The sequence below is a fragment of the Vombatus ursinus genome, unplaced genomic scaffold, assembly GCF_900497805.2.
Source record: "Vombatus ursinus unplaced genomic scaffold, bare-nosed wombat genome assembly UNPS02014942.1, whole genome shotgun sequence".
Taxonomy (NCBI): domain Eukaryota; kingdom Metazoa; phylum Chordata; class Mammalia; order Diprotodontia; family Vombatidae; genus Vombatus; species Vombatus ursinus.
In genome coordinates, this window is record NW_020954720.1 from 11,866,940 (window position 1) to 11,881,406 (window position 14,467).

Below are 14,467 nucleotides of genomic sequence, written 5' to 3' on the forward strand. Positions count from 1 at the left end.
TACTGGATAAATGATATAAAACTGGAAGGGGAATGAACAATAGGCAGAAGATAGAAAAGATCTGTAAGTGTTTGTATGTTTAAATATTATTTCCTTTAGTGATAAAAAAGGAACTCTCACATTTGTTCTTCACCAATTTAGTACTCAATGCTCTATGAAGAAGTAGAAATGACATGTACTATGATTAAGTTTGGAAGAGCCTTTGGGTCTGACCAAACACATACAGAGGAAACCTGGGCTACAGATGACACAGTTTTCAAGGAATTAAAGAATTAATTTTCAAGAAATTCCAAAGAGTGCATGATTCTAAAAGAATAGAAACATCACAGATGATATTTTTGCATTGAAAACTACATAATAAAATGTAAACCACTACTAACACATACATCTACTTTATTATCTCCATAAACTCTTTATGGTCATGGTCTATGAATGCATTGAAGTTGTCCTTGATGGAAAAAATTCAAAAAGAAGCAAAGGACTTTTTTACCTGATTTTCAACAAAAGAGCAAATGTTCATAGCTATAGAGCTGAATTTTCTACAATAAAGAAAACACAAAATCCGGTTGTGTTTAATGACTACAAAAAATATTATTTTTAAATAAAATGTAGCATCAAGAGCTCTCCTCAAACAAGATGATGTCTAACAATTCCCTAAGAGATGAGATCATAAAGATAACTATTCAATAAACTGCTAAATATAAACATCAAGCAAAATATAAAATACAGCAATATATAAAAGCCAAAAAGCCTTTGTTATTGTCATGTGGAATCCCTAGCAAAATGTGCAGATCTGACAGATTGCCTGTAGAAACGGGATTCTCAAGGTGCTCCTTTTGGAAAAAGAAATTTATAAAACATTGTGCTAGTATTGGACCCTACTAGCCACTTTCACAAGTCTGGCAATTTCTCAAAATAGATGATTTGCCATTCAAAAGAGAAGGACAAAATGTATCCAGAACCCACACTACCACTACATGACATGCACTTGGATTGAAAACTTGATTTGGAAAAGTGGGCCTCAGTTAATGGAGAAAGAAATTGGTCTGGACCAGATGGAAGAAACTCCATAACTCTTTCAATGATCCTAACCTGCTCCACTTTTGCAAAAATCCTTTCTTTAATACTAGGACAGAAAAAGCTTTGAATTCTGTCTCAGCTGCAGGTTCTATCTATTTCCCAGGAGCAGCCTAGTTCAATAATGTTTATCACCAACTTTTTTGTTACAAGGGGATGAATTCTTTGTACATATTAATTTGTTTTAAATTAGTTTTAGTTCTATGGAAATACTTTTAAATTTTACCCTGTGGAGGAAAAGGGAACAAAGGGTACTAAGAATCATGATTTATTAGTCATTTATAAATATTGAAAGGTAGGGTTGCATAATGAATAGAGAGCCAGTCACAGAACCAAAAAGAGCTGTGTTCAAGTCCTATCTCTGACACTTAATGGATTGGTGTCCCTTGGCAAGTAATTTAACCTCCCAACACCGTAGGCAACTAAGACTATTTGTTGCAAAAAAAAAAAAAAAGATGTAGATCTACATTGGTAGGTTACCCACATAGGACTTGGAAGTTCAGTCCCAGTCCTTATCCCAATAAACATTAACTTACTGTTGGCATTCTAACTGTGAGATCCTTGTCCCAAAGCCAGTGAGAGAATATATTAATGAAAGAACCAAATCATCATTATTTATATTTTTGATGTTAATAAAAGTAGACAATATAAGAAACTTGCAATTAAATGACAAGACAGCTGGCTCACAGGTACTCATTGTTGCTGCAAATAAAGGAATTGCCAAAGTTGAGTTTTATCATGTGTCCAAAGGTGAAAAAAATCATTTCATGGTATCTCATTTTGCTGTCCTCATAATGAGCATATATAAAATGTCTACTAAAAAGATAGATGTAATGTATGTGCCAATATCTTTTTCAATAGATAAGGAGAATAAAAACACTATGAGTCAACAAGCCTGAAAGACTCAACAATACTAAACAAATATATCAATACATACATCAATATACCGTAATCTCAGTGTTAATGTAAAGGTAGAGTGGAAAGATAAAATACATTGGAAGACATGAATTCAGATAAAAATAAGAGGTCAAAGGTTTTAGAACATATAAAAGACTCATGCTTATATATAATGAGTACTTTCTTCAGGAAGAGAATCAGAAGGCAATGGATATCATGAATATATGCAGACATACAATGCCCAAAATCCCAAACACTCTGCTGAGATGATGTAATTTTCATCATATGTTCTCTAGAATAATGATTAAACATTAGTTACTCAGTTCAGAATTCTTAAACATTTATAATTTTTGTTCCATAACTCCTGGAACCATATTTGCTCAGCCATCCCCCAATCAATTAATTCCAACTTTGTTTCTAGTGCTTCTCTACCATAAAAAGTTCTGCTATTGATATTTTAATACATATGGGAGCTTTTATCATTTCTCTCTGTGACTTCCTGGGTGTATATGACCACTGGGTCAGAGAGTATGAAAAGTTTTGTATTTTTTTTTCACATGGTTGGACCAATTCACAGCTTCAGTAACAGTTAGCTGTATTCACAAAGCTCATATCACATTGAAAATTTCCATCTTTTATCATCTTTGACAATTTGATGCATGCACGGTGAAACGTAGGAGTTGTTTTAATTTGCATTCTCTAATTAGTGATTTGAAACAATCTTTCATACGATTGTGCAATTCATCATTTGAAAACTATTTGGTCATATCCTTAGACTACTTATCTACTAGAGAATAGCTTATAGGAAAATATTTGTATGAATTACCAAAATATCTTGGACATCAGACTTTAATGAGATACATTATATACAAAGAAATATGTTGTCTTTCTTCAAAGAATGATAAAGTAGATACACAGGTATTCTAGCTCCCTGCTCAGGGGACCCGAGATAGCTATTTGTCTACCTGACAATAAGAAAAAGGTCTGTTATATTTCCAGGGTGTGTATCTAAGACATCACATGGAATGTTCTAAGACTTGTCAAAATATTTAACTACTACTTATTTTTGTGATTCATATGGGCACAATTTTTAGTGACAGGGGAAAAATGGAAAGCATTGCCAAAGATGATGATGCCTCAGACAAGAACCTGAAGACCGTAAGGGCACAGGTGATGTCTTTCTTACTACCACCTATTGAAAGCAAGGGAAAAGAAATTTTGCAAGAGAGGAGAAAAAAACTGATTCAGAATATGTATATAGCTAGTGATGATTGTTTCTGGAAATATGATTTGAATGCCTTAATTTTATCTTAAAATAAAGTAATGACAGGCTACTTGCCAGGAATAGAATATGCCTAAAGAAAGATGATAGCTAAAATTCTACAGAAGTCACCCCAAGAATGGTGGGAAATTTTCAGAGGTTAAATTCTTAAGTCACAAAGGGGAAAAAATTGATTGAGAAGTTAAAAAAAAAGGAATTAGTTTGAAGAGACTGATGTAGATATGCAGACAATTCACCACCCAACTTGAATTAGAAATCTCTCTGTTTCTCTGTCTCTCTCTCTGTCTCTCTCTGTTTCTGTTTGTCTGTCTCTCTCGGAAACAGAGTTGCTAAGGGTAGTAACAGTGGATGAATACAATAGCATTGCATGGACTCATAATAGCAGCAATGGGAATAGTAAAGTTCAAAATGAATGGAGAGATGGCATAAAAGATTATATTCCCATATTAAGGGAAAGAGAAGGATCACATTTGATGTGAATGGGTTGAATAGCAAACATATAGCTAAGATGAATAAGTGGTAGCTAAGTGTCTCAGGACATACAGCACTGTAATTGGAGTCAGGTGGGTCTATTTTCAAATCTAGCCTTAAACACTTACTAGCTGTATGACTCTGGACAAGTCATTTAACCTCTGTCTACTACAATGTCCTCCTCTGTAAAATGGAGATAATAATAGCACCTATCCCAGGGTAGTTTCAAGGATCAAATGAAATAATATTTGTAAAGCACTTTGCAAACCTCAAAGTACTCTATAAATACAAGTTCTTATTGTTATTATAAGTTAGATGATAAGTGAATACTTCCCTGACTTTGATGAATTCAATTCAACTTGTCCAGATTAGTCGCTATCTAGATTGCTAAATGAACTGGCTGATATAAGCTATTATCACATGACCCGAAAGATAGATGAATAGATTTTTTTTTACTTCTTTAATCCCTACACCTGCCCCCCCCCAAAAAAAGACTTGTATCAGATATAGAGTTTTTGAAAATAAATATAGGATAAGAAGACAGAATACCATCCTCATATGAGGATACAGAAGCCACCTAACAATCTACTCTGAAGAATTTATGGAATGGTAGATGAATGGAGAATCTGAAGAGTGTGGAGAAGAGTAGGAGAAGAAGGAGAAATGGGAGGAGGAAGAGTGTCTAATATGTACCAAAGGCAGATGAGTGGCATAATGGATAGAGTACTGAGCCTAGAGTCATGAAGACCTGAGTTCAAATGTGTCTTCAGTCACATACTAACTGTATGACCCTGGGCAAGTCATTTAACCCTATTTGCCTCAGTTTCCTCATAGGCAAAATGAGCTGGAAGAAAACCCCAAATAGGGTCACAAAGAATTGGACACGACTGAAAATGAACAACAATGTGTTCCAGGCACTGTGCTAAGCACTTTACAAATGTTATCTCATTTAATCCTCATAACAACCTTGGGAAGTAGGTGCTATTATTATCCTCATTTTACAGATGAAGAAACTAGAGGCAAAAAGAGTTTAAGCAATTTGCTCAGGGAGACCCAGCAAGTAAATGTCTGGGGCAAAATTGGAGCTCAGGTCTTCCTGACTCCAGATGGAATGATCTATTCCTTATGCCTCACAGGTTCCCCAAGCTGTTGAATCATAAAAGTGACTTACAGGAATTAGAAAAGAAAAACTGAAAGAACAAAACCTAAATCAAAATCCAGTCCATGAACAGATAACAGATATGATACTCTTTGTATCATAAACACAGAAAGAAAAATGAGCAAAACATCAATGAAAAATGAAGGCATGTTAGACAAATGTTATAGTGTAATGGGAAAACAAACAATATTACCTCATGAAAAAGAGAATCTTGTGGACTCCCAAGCGAATCTTGGGATAACAGCAAGAAACTTTGGAATTGTTCAAAAGCAAAATGAAATTCTTAATAGTAGAAATCAGAAACTAATTTAAAGCATAAATCAGAGAAATCAAAGAAGAATTTTTTAAAAATACAGAGTTGAGTAGGAAAAAAATATAGAAAATCTGTCCAAAGCAGATGTTTTAAGAGAGAGAATAATAGATTTGAATCATAAAAATATTGTAGAGAAAAATTATGCAAAACAAACTAATTATATACTAGCCAAAATAACTGACCTTTATAAAAGAATTCTTATCTGGGGCAGCTAGGTGGTGCAGTGGATAGAGCATCGGCCCTGAAGTCAGGAGGACCTGAGTTCAAATTGGCCTCAGACCAAAAACTTGACACTTACTAGCTGTGTGACCCTGGGCAAGTCACTTAACCCCAATTGCCTATGAAAAAAAGAATTCATATCTTACTGGATACTTATTAGCTTTGTGTCTTTTCATAGTTCACTGAAATTTGCTAGGCCTCATTTTTCTTATCTTTAAAATGAGAAGATTGTACTAGATGGCCTCTGAAGTCTCTTTCAGCTCTATATCTTTTATATACACACATGCATATACATATATACACATATGCATACATCTGTACCTGTGTATGTATGTGTGTATATGTATAAACACAAATAAAAATACTATGTTAATATAACGGACTGAAGTTATAATAAACTGAGAAGGGACTGGTTTGCATAATTAGATCTATAGATATTGTGCAGTATATATTTCCTAGTTTCTGCTGAACCTGTACACTAGTTCTCTGTCTACATGTTATATACAACAGTTTTATTAGAAGCTTTTCCTTTATTTTCTGTGACAAATCCAGAAATAATGTCATTTACTAGATTTTTTTTGAGCCATTACACACATGAGATTTAATTCGGTCAAGAGATGGTATTACAATGTTTCAACATAAACTCTGTATCACAAGGAAGGCTCATAAAATGTTATTTAAGAAATTCCTGGCTGAGATTCTTAAAATCTAGCCACTGCTCAGATTCCTAAAATCTAGCCACTGCTAGGATTCTTATAATCTAGTCACTGCTCAGATTCTTATAATCTAGCCACTGCTTACTCATATTCAGACTCCTTAAGAGTCTGCCTAATATGACAATGTTCTAAGAAACTTCGTCTTTGTCTGAGAGAAGTCTTGGGTTGAATTCTTTTGGGCAGGACCCACGTATCGTGAACTTGGGTTTCCAGGACCCCTGAACCCCTAAACCGCATCATTTTGGTGGCCCATACAGGGAAACTGCCTAACCCCAAGTTCTTCTCCAGCCAAGACTGGAAGGTATGTAAGCCTCCCCTCCATCCCCTCCTTTCTTGCTCTGCAGTTGGGGTCGCTCTCCAAGCACCAAGACTTGGAGGTGCTTTTCTGGCAGACAGTTACAAGGCTGTCTCGCACTAAGACTGATGCTCTCAGGCTCTCTGTCCACTGGATCAGTTGAAGGCCATGGACCTGGGTACACCTTCTGAAGCATAGAGGACAAGAATGGATGCCCTATCTGAAAGTATATCTATTAATTCCCTTGTGCTAGGGAATTGGGGAAAACTGCAGGTGCTTTTTGGTTCCCCAAGGCTTACTTACTCCCTTCCCTCTGCAACTCTGAATCCTCCTTCATGGAGGTTACAGGGAAAGTTAGAACAGCTAAAAATATCTTGGCATATTCTGGCTGTTTTGTGATTGATCATTAAGGAGTTTAGAACTCCTCCTTACAATCCTGGTCACTCTTTTCTTCCACTCCCTTCCCTTAAGTACTTTTGATTTCGCCCTTCACCACCTGGGGAAAAGGAGGGAGGGGGAAGGGGCAGCAGCTATGGCATGGGCCCCACTGGCAATGGTCTTGGGCCCTAGGGCAACCTTTGCCTGGAAGCATCACCCAGGTTCTGCACATCCTGCTCAAGATAATGAAGCTGGCCTCCAAACTTGGGTAAGCACGCTCTTTTAAATTTGTAGTTTTAACTCTTAATGATGAGATGTTGATTCTCTGTGTAAAGTAATTTGGAAGTGCATTTAATAAAACTGAAGTCACCTGATTGGTAATGGGTTTGTTTCAAGTTTCAAATTGGTGAACTTTCTGTATCAGTTATATCAAGCAACTTTTCATAATTTGGTTACTACTAAAATAATTTACTATTGTTGTCTTAATGTGTAAACTAGCCAAAAAGCTTGTTTGCGTTATGTATGGCTTGCTGAGAATTTGCAAGTGTATAGAAATCTCTAATGATTGGTTTTATACGTTAGGATAAATTTAAGTTTGGCATGTAAATCCTGGAAAAGTTTTTCCTAAGCTGTGATTAGTAAAACTTGCTGTTTGAGGTAAAAGCTCATAAGATTTTATTTTGAGTTGTCTGATGGGTCATAATCCATCAATAATCAATAATCCACCATCTGAGAGAAATGCCACAATCTACTCAGAGAAGGTGACACTGGTGGGAAGTCAGCATTGGGAAAAGATGAGAGGACAATTTTAGCCTCAGTCTAATATGGGATCCTCCTGGCTCAGTTTCCCCATTATGTTCCTTAGAAAGGGAATGTTACCCGCCTGGCTATTCCTGAGTCTGGCTATGAGGTGGATTTGATACTGCATGATTGGAAAACTGAATTATCTGAATCCAAACAGAGCTAAGGATGGTTTATCCTCTCAAAGTTGGACCCTAAATCTAGTCCCTGCTTTATATCTGGACCCTGCAGTTTTGGTTTTTTTTTTTTGTCAGACTTATGTCTTCTAGACTGCAGGCCATTCTCCTACAGTTGGTAACAACTAGTACCAGCCAATGTCCCCCCATCATTCCCTGGATGCAGCCTGTGCTTGGTTCCAGTCAACATCCTCTTTGGGACCCCCCTGAGGCAGGCACAGCTCTATGCCCCTTGCCAGCAGGAAGCAGTTTCAGAAGCCAAGACCTTTGCCCCTTACCAAAAGAATTTGGGTCCCATTTGTTTGAGAGGGGAATGATGGGGTTGGAATCTGGGCCCCAGAAAGGAAAAATCCTGGACTTTCCCACATGGCTAAATCTCTGGAGTTCCCCCGAGGCTATAATTCCATCAACTAACCTTTCATTGTGGACCTCCCTATGGCCCCAGGTCATTTCTCCATTCTCACTTGGCCATGTGGTCCAGGTCCCTGGAATTCTACTACCTCATAGACTACTTGGCCACTTCTAGATCCCTCCCATAGCCCTTCTGTATGTAAGGTCCATCTTGTCTCCATTAAGATGTTGAGATTCTTAAAATCTAGCCACTGCTCAGATTCTTATAATCTAGTCACTACTTACTCATGTTCAGACTCCTTAAGAGTCTGCCCAATATAACAATGTTCTAATAAACCTTGTCTTTGGCTGAAAAAAAAATTCCTAAAATTGCAGAGTCAAGAAATATCATGTCATTCTGCAATTTAAGCAGCAATCTCATCATCAGCTTGCTGATGTCATTGAATAAATTTTTATCTTTTAGTGGTGACTGATGAGAAGTCATTTTTCTCCCCAATAATCTAATCTAATTCAAACAAATGCAACAAGTATTTTTCCTATGTGCCAAGCAACTTGTAGGCTTTGAAGATAAATAAACAAAAATGGAAAAGTCCTACCTTCAAGGAGCTTACATACTATTGATAAATTATTTGAATAGTCCGTGGTAAATTAAAAGCAATGAAGTAACTCACTGTACCATATATTTATGTCTATCAGACAATGGGATCATAAATGACCTCTATTTCTTCCATATTCCATTCACTTGAAGATAGAAGCTAAGTTAATCCTTCTAAGAATCTTGAAATGCTCGTTGGCCAACACTGAGATTTTTAATATATCCCATAGCAGAGTCATTTTAAATTTCAGCTCTCCTCAGGGTCAAAAAGCAGATGGGGGGGGGGGCTTCTAACTAGAAGAATTTTTGGATGATGTTATGTAATCAAATGTCCAATTTTAATAGAATTCTACCTTTGACACTAGAAAATGTTTTCTGTTAAGAAATGAGAGATGAGCAATTCAATTAATTCAATTTAAAAAAAAGTATTTATTAAACTCATACTATGTACCAGGCAACAAGCTAGGTGCTGGACAAACAAAAAATAAAAATAAAATGGTAGATAACAATAAGGAGTTTCCATTCTACTATACAAAGTTTGGGTTTCATGTAACTGCCCATTAATTTCCACAAAAGTGTCCTGGGGAAAATTGTACACGAGGAAATCAAAATGGAAAAAAAAAAACAACAGAAAAAGTAAAGTAAAAATAAAACACTGAAGTGTACTACATCATCTACTTGTCATGTATAAGAAAATTAAAATTCACCTGCAATGTTAATGTCCCCTTTTTGTTTAGGAAATGTCTTTGTGCTACTTAGTTGGCCACTAGCACTACAACATATCTGATATAAAAGCCTAAAAAAAGAGAGTAGGTTCAGCCACTTTGTCAGTATGAACAATGGTACTTCTTTACTGGGGGTGCTTCCATTTGGCCAGTATTTATAGGTGATTAGGAATAAAAGAACATTATTGATCCTATGATTCTGCCAACCCAGAGTGATGAGTAAGTGGGAAAAGTGAGAGGTTTAGAATACCTAAATAGTCCTCATGTCCTCCGGTATTTTCCCTTTTTTGTAGGTATTTGGCTTGTGTTGGTAAATCTCCCATCCAGTGAAGGCAACCAGAAGTATGTGTCACAATATATGACCTGTATATTCATGCACATGCTGGCAAATCTTCCATGGGTGCCAGTACATCTTTAAGGAATAGCTCAATAATAATGTGAATAGCATTAATGCTTGCCTAATACGATGCACTGAGACCATACTCTTTCCCTAGGGGCATGCCAAAGTGCAGAATAAATATTCTGTGGCTAACAGATGGCATGAATAGATACTTCTTGTTTACTCCCAGTTGAAAAAAATCAGTAACAATTTGCTCTGTTTGTATGACACAGATATTTCCAATTTAAACTGTTAATAAATATCCTGATAGGTTTGTTGGATCAAACCAAAAATTAAGTAAAATATGTCATTAAAGAAGGTAACAAAGGATGGAATAAAGAAACACGTTCTCCTAAAAGGAGAATTAGCAAAAACTTAAATTTAAATTAAATAGCTCAAATCCTTACTCCATCCCCACCATGTCTTCTGGCTTTGTGGAAGAGCTTTTCCAGAAACTCTCCATGTATAAGTTGTGCAAATGTATGTACCATGTTTTAATCCGTAAACTCCATTCAGCAAACATTAAGTGCTTGTCTTGTACAAGGGAGTCTGCTAGGCACCTTGGGATGCCTAGCATCCTAGCAAAGATGTAAGAGTCCTTTCCCTCAAGGGTCTTACAATTTAATGGGGAGAGTAAATGGACTGGTTCTTGTAAAAAATATTTAGTAAAATTGACCAAGAGGTGTATTTGGTCAAGAAACTAAGCAATGGTCTAGAGTTCTGTAACAATAAATTTTGTTTGTTGTTCTGTGAATCTGGAGAGAAAGGTAAAGACAGACTTCTATTTTGCAAAAGAACAAATTGCTGGTCTAGGTAAAGTGATCTTTCAACTTGTTTTATAATCTTAACTTGCTGAGACTGATGACTCATCTCACCGCTTAGATATTTTTCTCTCTCAAACTTTTTTGGTCATTCATTGGTAACTGACAAAAAATCCTTCAACTCCCAAAACCAATATCCTAGGAATACACTCGTACAGCGTTTTTCTCACTGTTGTTTTCTCTGATTTTCACTTTCATTCGAATCTATTCAAAACGCCAGTGCTGAAAACCCAGATCTTTTTTCTCTCTCTTTCAAAGATTTTGCTTTGTACCCTTGTGCCTTTCAAGTGAAATTCAAAATCCATTTCCCTTTTTGCAAAGCACTTCAAGTAATCTCTCCTACTATACTTTCTATCCCCTCTTTTCCTTTGGTCCAGGCCCATCTCTGATCAACTTCTTGCCTTCCTTTCCTACTCACCTTTATACTTTAATCTCTTGAGTAAAATTATCCCTATTCTGCATATCTGTCAAAGACATTCTTTTTTCAATTCCTTCCTATCATAAAGCTCAGGCCATTGTATCTGAACACTGCTCTGAAGGAATCATCAGGGACAAATGAGAAATCAAACAAAAATGACACCACTCCTCAACAGACTTTCCTTTTTACCCCACTGTTTCTGTTGTCTTTTCCTTCCTTCAACCATATGACTATTAAAAGAAGTACAATCCTGTTGCATAGGAGGTGAAAAATCACTTCACCTATTGAAAATAGTTATGCAAGGGTGAGCCATTTTTCATACTACTAAAAAGTAAGCATCAAAATGCTAAACCATTTACAGTACTTCAGTTATAGCTATTGAAACAGACAACCCTAATTTCTAAATATCACTTTAAAGCATTCAAAAAAGACTTCTATCTTGTATATCAACAATAATGTAAAGGACAAAATAAATACTATGGATATTAAGTCACAATAACAACAAATAATTTTTGAAAATCAAACTTCCAAGTTAGTTGGCACATAGGACAATGACCATAAAAGGATAGAATGCTTCATTTTAAACAAAACAAAACCTTTCAGGACATCTTATCTGAAAATTAATTCTGTTTAGCTTTGGCATGAACACTGTCACAGACTGAAAACTGAATACAAAAAACAATAATGATAAATGGCTATTTATTGAACTGAGGTGGGAGATATGCAGTAGGGTGAAGCAAGGATCAATGTAAGACTGCTTTTATTTAACATTTTCATTATGTCAGAAAATTGTAGCAACAAAAATGACGATGGATCTTTGGGAATTGATTCATGAGAAAAGATTAAAATCACATAATATTTATAGCTTTGTCAAAAATGACTTAAGGGGTAATGATAACTATTCGCAAAGAAGGAGATTAATTATTCAAGAGGGCATAACTAAGAATAACATACTAGTTTAGATGCATAGTGGGAGCTATTTTCACAACTACTTTTAGTATTCTAGAATGTACAATAGATTTTTCCCCAAATTATGAATCCCAGTACTTAAGCAATTCATGAAGATACTATACAAATATAATTGTTGTTGTTGTTGTTTTTTCTGTAGCCTTAGAAGAGACCTGAAAGTACCAATCATTCTTTTTTTACCCCAGTATTAATGATTTCCTTGCTACATGCATATTCCTGTCTTTTCAATCATGGATTTTTTTTTTGTCACTTGGGCAAAATTGCAAGGCAAGTATAATTTAATTTTTATACCTTTCTACCTCTATTGTGCTATGTACCTTCTGGGTCATCTTTTCCTGAAAGGTATCCAGTACCTTACACTATCTTTACCTGCCTTTAAAATATCAGCTGGTTGCCATGTTACATCTAATGAATGCATTCATACTAATATGTAAATGACTAATAGAAGCTGTAAGTTAATGGCTCCCAGAAACATTTGCATTTTAATAAGAAACGTTTATTAACCCACATGAATGAATCTCCAAAGATGACATTCTAAATAGAAGAATGGGGAAAGGAACTTTTTTAAGCACCTACTATGTGTAAGGTACCCTGCTAAATGCTTTACAAATATTATCTCATTTACAGTTGTATGTGCCTTTGACAGATTTTGAGTCTTTTTTTAGTGTCCTTCTATATTATCTGGTTTGGCAGCAAAGGCCATTATATAACGTAAAGCAACTAGACCATTTTCATGTGAAGCAAGATAATATATTCCCTGTAGTCAAAGCTGGAGGAATTGTGCATCTCACACACTGTCCCATTTTCCTTTCTCTATGCTGCATGTATGTTCTTTAATTTGGTCTGGCTTATGTACCCCAAGTCTGAATAGAAGCAATTCATGAAGGTCTCCTAGAATGTTATTTTTAATTGAGTTGTGCCCTCTTAAAAGAGCACTTTTAATTGAGATTTAATAACTTCATAAAAGATAAATCTAGTTGCCATGTAATAAACAGTAATTAATTAGTTAATATCAATTAAATACTAAAAATATTAATTTACATTTAACATCTAACTACTATAATTTGCTATAGCTATCTTATTAAATGCTAATTAAATTCCTAAACATTCTTACAAGTTTAATGCATTAATAACAAGAACGTAAGTACATATTTACTGTATCTGCAATTCTGAGTTCATTACATGGCAACTAGATTTATCTCTTTTATACTAATTAAATATACTAAGCAAACCTCAGTAACTTTTCCTAACACATACCATAACTGTTTTATTAATTTCAAATTAAATGCCCATTTAAGGCTTCTAATCTACAGCTGCCCCAAACAATTTTCTGTCAGAAGAACAAAGGTGATTATGTTGTTCAGCTTAACAATAGTTTTCTTAGACTTTGGGGCAAATCTTTTAAAATTAGATTGAATTTCTCTTCTAAGTTGGCACAACAATCCATTCTTAACCTTACAATTTTTTTATTAACACATCTCTATTTATTGCTCTTTTTCTCTGTGCTATCTGCCCCTCTTTGTTCACCTGCAAATTCTGTGACTGTAAGGTTGGGTCTGGGTTTTGTTTTGGGTTTTTTTTGTTTTTTTGTTTTGTTTTTGTTTTCCCTCTTCTGTACCATGTTATAAGAAAAAAAAATCGAGAAAAGTTTTCTTTTTTTTCTCTCATTGTGAGCAGGGCAATTTGCTAGCATCTTCTTCAAATATCTTTTATTCCCATTAATTACCACTTTATTGTGTTAAGGAAAAATTACCACCAGGAGAATTAAAAGAAGAAAGAAAAAACAAAAATCCTTTAACATTTGTAAACCAAAGTGAGCCAGCCCAGTTGGAATGCCAAGAAAGCAACACCGCTAAGTCAAGGTTACAGCCTCAGGATGATTTCTGAAAGACTCAGGAAAAATACAGTACTTGCATGTATCAAATGATTTAGAATCTTCAGTCCTTCCTGATATGATGGGGGATGTCATAAAGACAGGAGGCTGCTGTGAAACAAGAAAAGCACATTAGCTATTAACCTTCCCCCAGCCGATCAACTTTATTTTGCAATCTTCCCTCAGAACCATTAGAATACCCTGAAGAAATAACTTTCCAATTAAAAAGGATCTCAGAGAACAAAGCCATTTTATCTCTGACTCCTGGTGTTCTTTATTCCAATAATTTAAATTGGAATTGATTTTTCAATTTAGCCGTTGACTTGCTATGGACACACAGCTGAAAAGGCCGAATGGAATTGCATGGCTGAAATATTTGTCTTTGTGATGCACTTCTCATAAATTCACAGGAGGTTGTGTGTGTGTTTTTTTAATGCATTTTCTTCTTCTGCCGTTGCCTTACACAACAGCTTTTTAGCACAGCATGGGCAAACTGAGAAAACACATCCAGTATGACCTCGAGGGCCTCCTCCTCCATTCCTCATACATCTA